At 35.2% G+C, this 11,701-nt stretch overlaps 1 long non-coding RNA gene across 1 annotated transcript; it reads left to right on the top strand.

Annotated features, from left to right (window-relative positions):
- Positions 1-10,641: 10,641 nt before the first annotated feature.
- On the top strand, positions 10,642-11,131 carry LOC120774234. The gene is made up of 3 exons (XR_005705228.1): positions 10,642-10,711; positions 10,761-10,926; positions 10,995-11,131. It is a non-coding gene; the product is annotated as an uncharacterized LOC120774234 (long non-coding RNA).
- The last annotated feature ends 570 nt before the right edge of the window (positions 11,132-11,701 follow it).

Genomic DNA, 11,701 nt, shown 5'->3' with positions numbered 1-11,701 from the left:
AGATACTTTCAAAACAGAAAATAATTGAAGTCTCCAAAATATATATCGGAATTGTTTATTGTGAACTAGAACCGGCCGAACCGAAAAGTAATATATTTCAGCAAAAGCCAGCTGTAAATCTTTGTGGTAAAACTAGTTTCCAAGCTGTCTTTTCATAAGCATATTATGAACTAAGGATTTCGAGGGATTATTATAAAGATAGTGCGGCCATATGAAAAAAGGTCCACTCTGACGTACTAAGAGAACGATAAACCCACAGTCGTCAATAGGCAGATGACATGGGAACCTGAATTTCCACCTGACGAAATGAACATGGATGCTTTAAAAGGTATCTGTGCCAATTCTATCATGACGTTAGTCCGTCCTTTTCGACGTATACAGGGTGCACATAAGACTCTGAACATGTGTTTTTTTCAGAGTTCCATTAACCATGACATTTTATTTTATCAATGCATTAAGTTTATATTTTTTAATGTAAAGCAATTTTTTTTTGTAGCCTGAATGGTTGAATTCGTGATAGCTTTAATTGTCAATTTAATGAACTGTTTCAATTCAGTAAGTTTTATAGGTTTTGTTTTGTACACCTTTTATTTAACATAACACTCTTAAAATAGTATTGGGCAGTCGTGTCAGGTGGCCTTGAGGGCTAGCTGAAAGAGGAGTTTAATGATATCAATTTGTTTTAAATTTTTTGTTGGCGCTCTGCATAATAATAATTTGTACAGTTGCTCCATCTTTCTGGAATCAAACGATTATGAAAAGGATACGTCTTCGGCTCATTTTTCGATAAAATAACTTATTCAATATCTTTAAATAACGTTGTAGATATACAGTTGCTGGTACACGGTTTTCTTCAAGGAAATTTGGCCCGTAAATACAACTTGTTTCGAAACTGGGCTCCGCATAATGCTCAGAGTGTGACTCTTTCTGGGTGAAGTCCCGTTTCATGAAGTATTTGTGGATTTGACTCACTCAATATAAGGCAAGTCTGCATTTTTACATTTCCGTTTAGATCAAAATGGGTCACAACAGGCAATTTATCAATTTGTTGTCTTCTTTGGCCATTTCAACATGGCAAAATTCCAGGCGAATAGGCAAATATAGAGAGTTTTGTCGGCTAGTTATTTGAAATTTGAAGTAAAACAGGTTTAAGTCATCATGCATTAACCCCTTAATGAACATCTGCTAACTCCAAGTTGCGGGTAAAAACTCTTGTATTCGCCTGATTCTTGAACACGAAATATGGATCATCTACTCAGGCGAGTGCCACCAAAATTAAGTCTGAATTCCTTTTAGTAAAAAATAGTAAGTCGATTACTCACAAAGAAAAAATGTTATTAAATGTTTCCTATTTAGATCTTATATGCATGCCTTGGTGTGACTCGAAAAATGTAAAACCTAAATAGTGTTAAGTTTCAGAGTTTTTGTTTTTAAATCAAATGCTCAGAGGTTTGCAATTGTAGGCCATATTTTTTTGGTTTTAATCAGAAAATCAGTCCAACTGCTATATATTGTATTTCCATGCTATGCTACCAAAGCATACCTCTAATCACTAAACCACGTGAGCAATATATACACATGTTTCAAATAAAATACTTCTACCATTTCATAGAAATCTAAAAAGAGTATAACTCAAAGTAGAGTATAATACTAAGAGTTTTCTCCTTGTGCTTTACTGTTACTATATAAATGTCTCATTATATTTCGATATACATATGTGCATGCTTGAATTTCTGCCTAAGCCCATATTTATATAAAGTATTAAACTGGCAACAGACTTTGCAATTCATAATGAACAAAAATTTATATGTCTATACAACCATTTGTGGTGAATATTTTTCATGCTCTCCCTATATGTTTAGTTTGATAATTCTTTGGAATACCTAATAAAGTCATTTGTGCGTAATTGACATTATGTTTCAACTTAAATTGCTCATAACAAACAAATAAAATTTTCACAAAAGCCAGTATAATGAAGTAATGAGTTGTGCACAGACTAATACCCACATAAATGATTCCATATTCATAACATACCCACATACGGACACACAAAGGAGTTTATAACTATCATGCTCTTCATTAATTTTTGCCCACATTTATGACACTCATGATTGTGTTATTGTTGCTTGTCAAAGCGCACAAGTGCGAATAATGTAGAGCTTAACTCCCATTCATTCGTTTATTTTCCCCCATTTAAGTGCTGGCGCCAAACAAAAATTCCAACCGCCGACAAAGCGGTATTAAAAACAAAACAAAGTTAATTAAATAAATTTGGTTTGATGAACTTTTCAGATTTTCGTACATATACTCACATGCGGCTTGCTTGTAATAAAATTTATGAATTTATAATTGGGCGTTTGTACAAGTTGTTGTCTAATCCTGCGATTCATTGTGGGGCCAGTCAGGGACTTGTTGGAAAGCAATGTCAAAGTCAGCAATAGGCTATGAGATTGCCATATTCGAATTTTGAGGCCTTTGTAAACTTTTGGTTCGATTTTTATTATATTTACATGAAAAGTGTTAAATCTTCAAGGCACTATTTGTTCCGATATTTTTGTTGTTGTTTCATAACCACATTTTATATTGTTACGAAGGAGTCGTGCATGATACGCTAATGTTATGGACCAAATTTGTTTCAAAATAGTGGAGTAGTTGCTCAGATAAAATTTAACTCAAATATTTTTGTTCGAATGAATTCACTATTTCTGCCGTTTTTCGTTAGACAGCTATCGTATTTCTACTGGTTTTAAATATAACCTTTCTTTTGCTCATGTTTTAAGGATTCTCACAAGATTCGTCTAATAAAAATAATATCTTGATAAATATTATTTTGCAATATAACCTTCCTAAATATTGAATATATTTAAAATATTTGTTTGAGTTCACAGCCATGATTGCCTTCACTGAAAGCAGAAAGAAATTTCTCTTCGGGGCCAATGTGTCAAATTTTTCTTGAGAACAGAACGGCAAATTTTGTATTAAAATGTTGAGCAGATACACTGCACGATTGTGGTTTGTTACCACATTTAAAAGGTCATTTAAATGTAGCTAACTATATATTTCAAATTTTTGGAATTTATTGCTTTGTTAATTTTATATAAATGACTGACAACTATAATACTAGATAATTTCTGATCATGGTAGGTATTAAACATACGAGTATTTGGGGTATTCACAACCCGTCGTAAAGCATAGAAAATCGTAAAATTAGAAAATTTTTGCACTTGTTTAAAAAAATTATTGTTGGATTTCATACAAAAATGAGTTCACACATTTACACTTCTCAATGCTATATTTTCGAATCGTTATAACTTATAACTTTATGAGACTTGTTTTTGAGTTATACTCTTCCTATATAAACGAAGAAAAAACTTTATCTTCGGTTGCTTAGAAATTGAAATACTTTTCATAAGTAAATGAGATTCCATACAACATCTTGATTTTGATCGTTCGGTTTGTATGGCAGCAATATGCTTTTTTGGGGCCATATGCAACAATTTCAGATTAATATTTCAAAACCTTGGGGACTGGTTGGCGTATATGAAGACAGACGAGCATGGCTGAATCAACTCCGCTCGTCATCCTGATTATATACATATGTAAAGAGTACCAGACCAATCTTTCTGGGTGATACAATCCTCCTTGTAAACTTAATATACCTTTTATTCCACATTTCCACGTGATCTTATAGTGGGCACATAAATAGCATATTTGGTTTTCAAATAAAAGAAGGTCATTTATTCTTTAAATTTAACACTTATGGACATAAAGAGATATACGTTTTGTTCTAAAAATTATGTATTTACATTCTTTTAACATCATTTTTTAACACCGTTCCTTGGGAGTTTGAACTGAGAAATTTTAATTACTTCCCATATTTCATCATCACTGTTTTTAATTTAATTTTTATCTTGCTCTAGTGCTTTGTTATCATTCCATAAATGTTCAATTGGATGTAGCACTGATATTTGTGCAGGCCAATCCGATATCAGGATTTGTTTCTTGTTGGGCCATGTTAACTCTATTACCATGTTTCATGGCTTTTTTCGTATACCAAGGGTTAAGGGATAGACGCGTACGATTATTTTTCCATCTGGGGCTAACTAATTTAATTATAGTTTTGTCGCTCCAAGATATGTGTTTTAAAATTGTACTGGTTTGTCTCTGTGGGCGTTTGCAAATCTGAGTCCGGTTTTGATGTGTAGTTTTGACAGGAGTGATTTCGTCCAGTTAATTCGTCGAAAAAGTTGAGGTTCGTTGAGTCGTATGCAAATTTTGTAAGATCTAGACATTATTTCAGCAATTTTGGAAGGAGCTTTTCCGTTTTCGCTTATCTGGCCTATAAGCGCTGTCTTTTCCAGGGTGCAATTTTTTTCAGTCTCATTTTTTAATAAAAATCGACACATAACTCATATATACTCTTTTCAATAGTCCTTCTTTGCAGATCACGTGTGAGACGTGTGTTATAATTAAGTATTTTCATCAGACTTACGCCTAAACAACGTTTACTAATCGTTCAACGTTATTACGAAAATTCATGTTATGTAAGGAATGTGTTCCGTGGAGAGTCGATTCGGTGCCGGTCGTAGCAACTCGGACGGACGTATGGAACGACTTGGCGCATTTTACGTCGAGATCTTAAATTGAAAGTGTACAAAATACAACTTTTGCAAGAACTGATGCCACTCGGCCTTTCCAAGAGACATAGTTTCACTCTATGTGCTCTTGGAAAGTTCCAAGAAGATCCAACGATCGAGCCAATTTTTTTTCCTGCGATGAGACCCATTTCTGGCTCAATGAGTATGTAAACAAGAAAAATTTCCGTATATGGGACGAAGAGTAACCTTAAGAGATTCAAGAGCTGCCATATTTTTCATAAGAAAACAACGGTTTAGGTTGGCCGGTGGAGTCATCAGTCCATATTTCTTCAAAAAAGATGCCGGTGAGAACGTAACCGTCAATGGCGACCGTTATCACACCATGAAAACTGACAATTTGATGCTTAAAATTTAAGCTCGTGAACTCGGCAACATTATGGCGCTACTTCCCACACAGCGTATCGATGAGCAGATAATTTCACATTTTGAGCGGGTCAATTGGAGGTGTTATATCACACCGTTAGACTCGTTCCTGAGAAGGTCTGAAGTCTATGCGGACAATCCCTTCGATTTAGGCCTTGGAGCAAAACATTAAGCGTGTCATTCGCCAATTACCAGTCGAAATGCTCGAACGAGTCATAGAATTCAGAAATATTCCCCATTAGGGTGGGTCGATTCCGGACTTTTTTCGATTCGGGATTTCTAATAGCGCGGAAAAGTTGCCTAAGTACTTCCTGATTCCAATGCAACTTTTTGTTTTGAGATCGGATTGCATCTTCAACCCCAACTCCGGTCTTGAAATTTCGGAAATTCGCCTAAAATCGTGAAATTGTCTACCTAGCGCCTGAAATACGCATCTCGTGGCAAAATGTATAAAACAAAAGTTATTGTCACCTCATTTGCTACCGAAATGGTGAAATGTGATCATGGCCGTAGGACGAACCGTTCCCGAGATACGAGCGAAAATGGGCCCGCCACAGCGCAAGGTGAAAATTGTTGCAGCTTTCAGCTAACCTGCATTGGTCACCCAGAGCCCACCGCGTGGAGGTGGCTGTTCTTCGGGTTCCTCCCAAGCCCAACCCAACCAACCAACCATATGTCAGGCCTGTTTTAGTCTGAATCTGTGTCAAATTTATTGATAAAATCAGATTTTGTACTAAACTTCTAGATTTCAGTGTAGAGCGTATAAAACGATCACGAGATTGGGGGCCAATAACTTTAGAAGATGCCTCTGTCACCAGTTTGACGGTTCTCTCGACTGCCACGGTGTGAGAGGGGAATTCACTAAATTTCCATACCTCTGCAGTGTCTCCCGACAGCCCTTTTATGAGTTCTTCGTTAGAAACTGAACAAAGAACTAGTGGAACAGTCAAGGTAATAGTCTTCCAGTTAATCATATCGTAATAATTATTAGCTTTGAAATTCAGCTTTGGCACTTTATTACATCTAACTCTTCCATTTACAGTGTCAGACTCTGCTTCTCTGGCTGCCAGAAGACGGTCAAGGGCCAACTTTCTGACTTCTATCCGTTCGTCAGTCATCATACTAAGGAGAATGTTTTCTGGAAGAGCAAAGAAAGCATTCTGTTGAATGGATGAATCGAAAACCTTGCGCAGTTTAGCAGGTAAGTCTCTCGACCTTTGAATTGCAGCATAGAGATGGCGCGAGCCATCTTTGATTGAACTGTTGAATCTTATTGAGAAAAACAAAGGTGAGTAAACTGTAAGTAAGTACTTGACCAAAATCTTTATTTCCTTTGTTGGTTTTTCAGTAGAAATGTATAATCTCAGAATTCTATTTGCACAGGTGAGCCAGCGAGATTTGCACATGTTACATTGACCGGAAATAACAGCTTCTGATATTTTATAGAGATAAGCTTGGTCTGTACTAAGTTGGGTCGGATTAATAACCTCAGAAGGTAATTGGCAGGATGGAAAACTTTCAAATTTGAAAACAGGCAACTTCCCACAATCAGGGAGCAGAGAATGTATTTGCACGCTTTGGGACACCATCTATGTGTTCGAAAAGAGCACGAAATGGAAGTTCGTTGAAATGTAGAAGACAAACAACCCACTGTAATGGCCTACCTATTATTTCTTCTAGTTTCTGAATGATTCCACCTTTCCAACCTGTGTTCGTGTTGGTGCCATCAGCACCGACAACTTCTAGATGTTCCACATCAACTGAATTGCCTTGTAAATGTTGCCATATAGCTTGCGTCTCACCCACAGCTGACCCGGAAGGAGAGGTGACGTGGCCAAAGTAATAACAACCAGGTTCCGCTATAAGAGAAATATGTTCCTCTTTGACAGTGTCGCGTTAGTACTTTTCACCTTCGCTGACTTGTATAAGTGTATTTTCTTTGCGGCCGTCAAAATACAGCCCGTATACAGAGTCAATACTTTCGGTGTTTTGGAACTTAACTCCAACACTTTTGTTTGCCCGACTAATCTTGCATTTGTCAGTGACAAAGCTAGCCTGATCCTCTGTTATCAAACCTGCTTTTTTGGCATCCAGAAAAGCAGATGAAACAATCAAGGCCGCTGCTCTATCACTTACTCCAAATCTTTGGGCAGCTAAAGCAGTGTGTTCTAATACTAGTGTGTTTTGTTTGGTTTTAGAGGATGGAAGAGAAAATTCATCATCACCATCGTTTTTGGAAGAATCCGTGTGCGACGCACCTACATTGTTGTCGTCTGTATGAGAGTCTGGCTGATCTGAATGGTCACGTGTTCTAGCTGATACTTTTCTGGTAAGAGTTGATATTGAATGACGTTTTGAAAGCTTTTCTTTACGTTCATTTTTCTTTGTAATCTTTTTTGTTTCAGGTAGATCAACACTTCCAATGCGACCAATTCTTCTGGTTCTCTGGTCCAAGAGAAGTGGTTGTTCATTGATAGGAACTTTCCTTTCCTTTAGACAAGTGCAAGAAGAAAAATAAATGCATTTACAAGCAGCGATTTCAAATAATTTTCCGGCAGAAGAAACAAAGTCGTCTCTTTTAAAGCTCAAACCTATTGGGTTCCTTAAAAACATTTGTTTAAGAGTCAGAAATTTCTTATGGTATGTGGTGAGCATTTGTACAACTCTGGTGTGTGAAACTATCGGAATAAATGGCTTTTTGAAAGTATTTTCAACCTTTTTTGCAACTATGTATTTCTGTAACCTCTTTACTCCTAGGTTCATAGTTGTCGCCTCGGAGTCGCCCTATATGAAATCTTTCAAACTATGAAATCTTTCTAGGTGTAAAAATCTCTTTCCTTTGATAACTTTGCTGTTAATGTCTTTAAATTCCTCAATTCTTATGTACTGAAATGGTTTTACGGAACAGTAACTATTTGGGCTTTTATTAGATAACATAAATTCTTTAAAATTAAAACTCACTATAATGTTATTTTTTATTTTAAAACCAGTAAATTTTGGGGCCACCACAATTTCTTCATGTTTCATCATATTATGTATTTGTTGTAATATTTGTGTCGGTTTTTTCACATATGACTTCAAAATTTGTAAGTGGTTTTCAAAGGAATATGCAGAGTAACTCGATGGAATACCTAGCTCTTTAACGTCTTCTGAAATATGAAGAAGGGAGTGTACATTGTACGAAATACTGTTTTCCCCAAACACAACAGCAAAATTTTCCACGAATAACTTTAACATATTTCCCGCTACATCAATGTTAGAGTTATAGTTTTTTGGGCAGAATAATAACCTACACGCGCAATGCAATAGGAGGAATTCATAATATACATCACCCGGAAGCTCATCTTTGAAGACATAAATTCCATAATAAAAAAGAAACATGCGGAACTCAATCGCTTTCCAATTCGCTATTTCATCTACAGTTCTTGGTTTACGAACAAATTCCCTGGTGATGTACGAAGATAACGCTACTATTTTTTTGGATAAATACAATTTAGTTTCTTTTTTAAATTTGTAATTTGATTTATTATTTATTACTCGTAAAATAAACTTTCGCATGACCCCTAAATCGATTAAATGCATAACATCAAGAGGAACTTGAGAGATCATGTTAATATTAATTTTTTCCAGTGGAGATAAATTCTCTTTGAAAAGAGATAGATGTTTATTGGGGTACTTGCGATCTAAAAAATCCCGATTGGATACTGTTACTCCGGCTTTCGTGCTATAGGTTAATACGCCATCCTTTTTCCTCCCGACTTGATTGCACTTCGGGCAACCATGTCTAGACGTGTGGCCAGGTATTCCACAAAGAAAAGCTTTTGCTGGAGCATCGCAAACAAATGCCCGTATTTTAAAAGCGATGTAACGCCCACTATATTCAAACCCATTAGTTTGAAGGTCACTGACTTCTTCAATAAATGCATTTAAAAATTCATCTATAGAATTAGGCTTAGTGTTTCCTACATATATACCTGTGGCAAAAACAGATACATTCTGCACATTAACAACTCGTAATAAAATTGGCCACAATTGCATCCTACTACTACGGTACAAGGGTAGACCGTCAATATTTATATCTGCAATTATGGTGTTATAATCAAGCAATTTTTCCCCAATTTTATATAGCTGCGCCTTAATGCCAAAATTACAAAAAAGTCCCGGGCTCATATTTTGCACCATTAACTGGGGCTTATTTCTTAATAGAGATTGTGCACTTTTAGGTACTTTAATATTTTCTGCTGCAAGAAGTGCAAGCAGTTCAGAAAGGCTTTTGTGGCTTATTTTATTACGAATTGACCACATTTTCAATTTCTGCTGAAATGGGACTTCCACTGAGCGACTTGGCACATATGGTAGAACCTCCTCTACATTTCCAGCACTCCTAGCAGTGGACACGGTCGACACAGCGTAATTTCTACCTAGTCTTAACTTTTCACGATTCTTTTTTCTTTCCCTACTTATTATTCTCCTTAGGTGACGCTTGCTTACCTTACTCATCTTGTACAAAAACTCCTTTTCTCACTTTGCTGCTATTCCTTTTTTCTTTTATTTGTTTTAATAATGTTGATTTAGCCAAACAGATTTTCAATTTTCACTTTTCGCACTTCTTACTTTTTAAAAATCATCTGTTGCAAAACTAGTGGCCGCACATTACCGATTATACGGGAAATATTATCGATAGTACTGCCTTGGAACTATCTCGATACATACATTTACCCTCATTTAAACTTTTGCGTAATTCGAGTCAAATTGCGCTAAAAAAATTAAATAAATTAGTAAGTGTGTTTCGATAAAAAATGTGCATATATTTACTCACCGGGTCATTAGTTTTCGTTAACTCTTTTTCTCCTTAATACATTTATTACCTTCTGCAGATATTTTGTTCTTCCCATTATTAACAAATTACCACTGGCAATAGTAATATGCACGCAAATCACAGTTCTAACTTATTTCTTTTTATATTTTATTTTATTGTAGTTATAGGTGTTTTATGTTATTACGCGTAAAAATGTTGTCAAGCACTTTTTTAGTTTACTTTCGCAAAAATAGTCAATGTAATATAAATACAATGCTGGAAAACATGTACACCACAATGAAAAAATAGATATAAACAGTGCTTATCAATTTGTTTAGATAAATAATCTCTTGATGTCGATTCCTTTTGTCTGCTCGCAATACCTTTCGATATAATAATGGTATAATATCAGTAGATAATTATCGATATAGAGACGTCGATAGGTTTCGACTTCTAGTTCTGCAACTGTGAAAAGAGTGTTGTTAACTACGTAAGACATTTTCGAGCTTAGGTTGAAAAGGCTCACAATTTTCAAAATGAATTGGCTTGAGTGGTTTTAAATCCAAATCAATAATTGTTAAAAATGATAATATGCTTATAAAATACAAGCTTTGCTCAGATCTACAGCTTACTAAATATTTGCAGAAACAAAGGTCTATGCTTAGAGAATAATTGACAGCATGCCTAATATCCAGGCTTTTACTTAAAGCAGTATTGTATCTTCTTATTGAAGAAAAAGCTATTATAAATAATCATTTCTTTGAACCATAAGTGATACAAAAAGTACAAAGATTGATATTTCGTGTATAGCAAAAATATTCTCTTGCATATTAATTGTTTCTAACATCAGGTTATTAATCATTATAACCTAAATTTCACTTCGAATCGAAATGTAGGTATTAAAATCAAATCTCCAAACGTCTTAAACATTTATCTTTTAGGTTATATCATTTAGCTCGACGATATTTAAGAAAAAGTACATCGATGAAATTTCCCCTTTGTTTGTAAGTAGCACAAAAAAAGGGAAATTTCCCTAACTTAACAACACTGTATTTAAATGTAAACAAAGTCGCAGAAGTGCAGATAAACAACCAAATGAAGCAATTGGTAAGTTTTTATTGAAATATAGTTGTGTAAATCTCACAATAAATTAATTATATTATGAATTATTGCAGCATGCAACTGTTTTGTTCTATGGCTAATCACATAAGCAACCAACAGATGTGATAGCCGGCGCAACAGTTGGTTATTTCATCAGAGTCTGGAACGTTCTGCAGGGGATTTGATAATAAGGTATGTTGGTTTTTTTAAGTAAGCATTTATTGGTGGATTATATTGTTGCAGTTTGTTTTTGTACACCGCCTCTTGCTAGTGCAAAGACATGTACGAAATTCATTACTTATGGTTTTTTTTAAATGTAATAGGTTATGATAATTGAATGGAAGGAAATTCAGTAACTTTGCTTTGAAATTTATGAATGTATTTTTGCCAAAATTCTAACTTTTTTCCTAATAGTACCCGATAGGGATTAATTGAGACTAATTGATCTCCAATTATACCCGTTTGAGACTAGTTGCGACTAATTAATACTCAATTGTTCCACATCGAGACTAGTCCCGGAATACTCTCTTTAGAGATTAGTCGCACAATTTTTTGCAGGGTGATAACACAAAAGAACATCCTGGTAAGTAGGTAACTGGGACTCAGAGAGATTGTACGGATATATGCCAAACACAGGACATTTCTGTCTAAATTTAAATTTAGATACAGACATTTTGAGTTCTGTGTTCTGTTGAGAGAATATAAGTGATAGAACTCGGCGAAATCACCGACAAGAGTGAAGGAACTCGATGAAAAAATATTTGTGTGGAGACCTATCCGA

This window comes from Bactrocera tryoni, chromosome 4, assembly GCF_016617805.1.
Source record: "Bactrocera tryoni isolate S06 chromosome 4, CSIRO_BtryS06_freeze2, whole genome shotgun sequence".
NCBI lineage: Eukaryota > Metazoa > Arthropoda > Insecta > Diptera > Tephritidae > Bactrocera > Bactrocera tryoni.
This window is presented reverse-complemented; position numbering and strand designations above follow the sequence as displayed.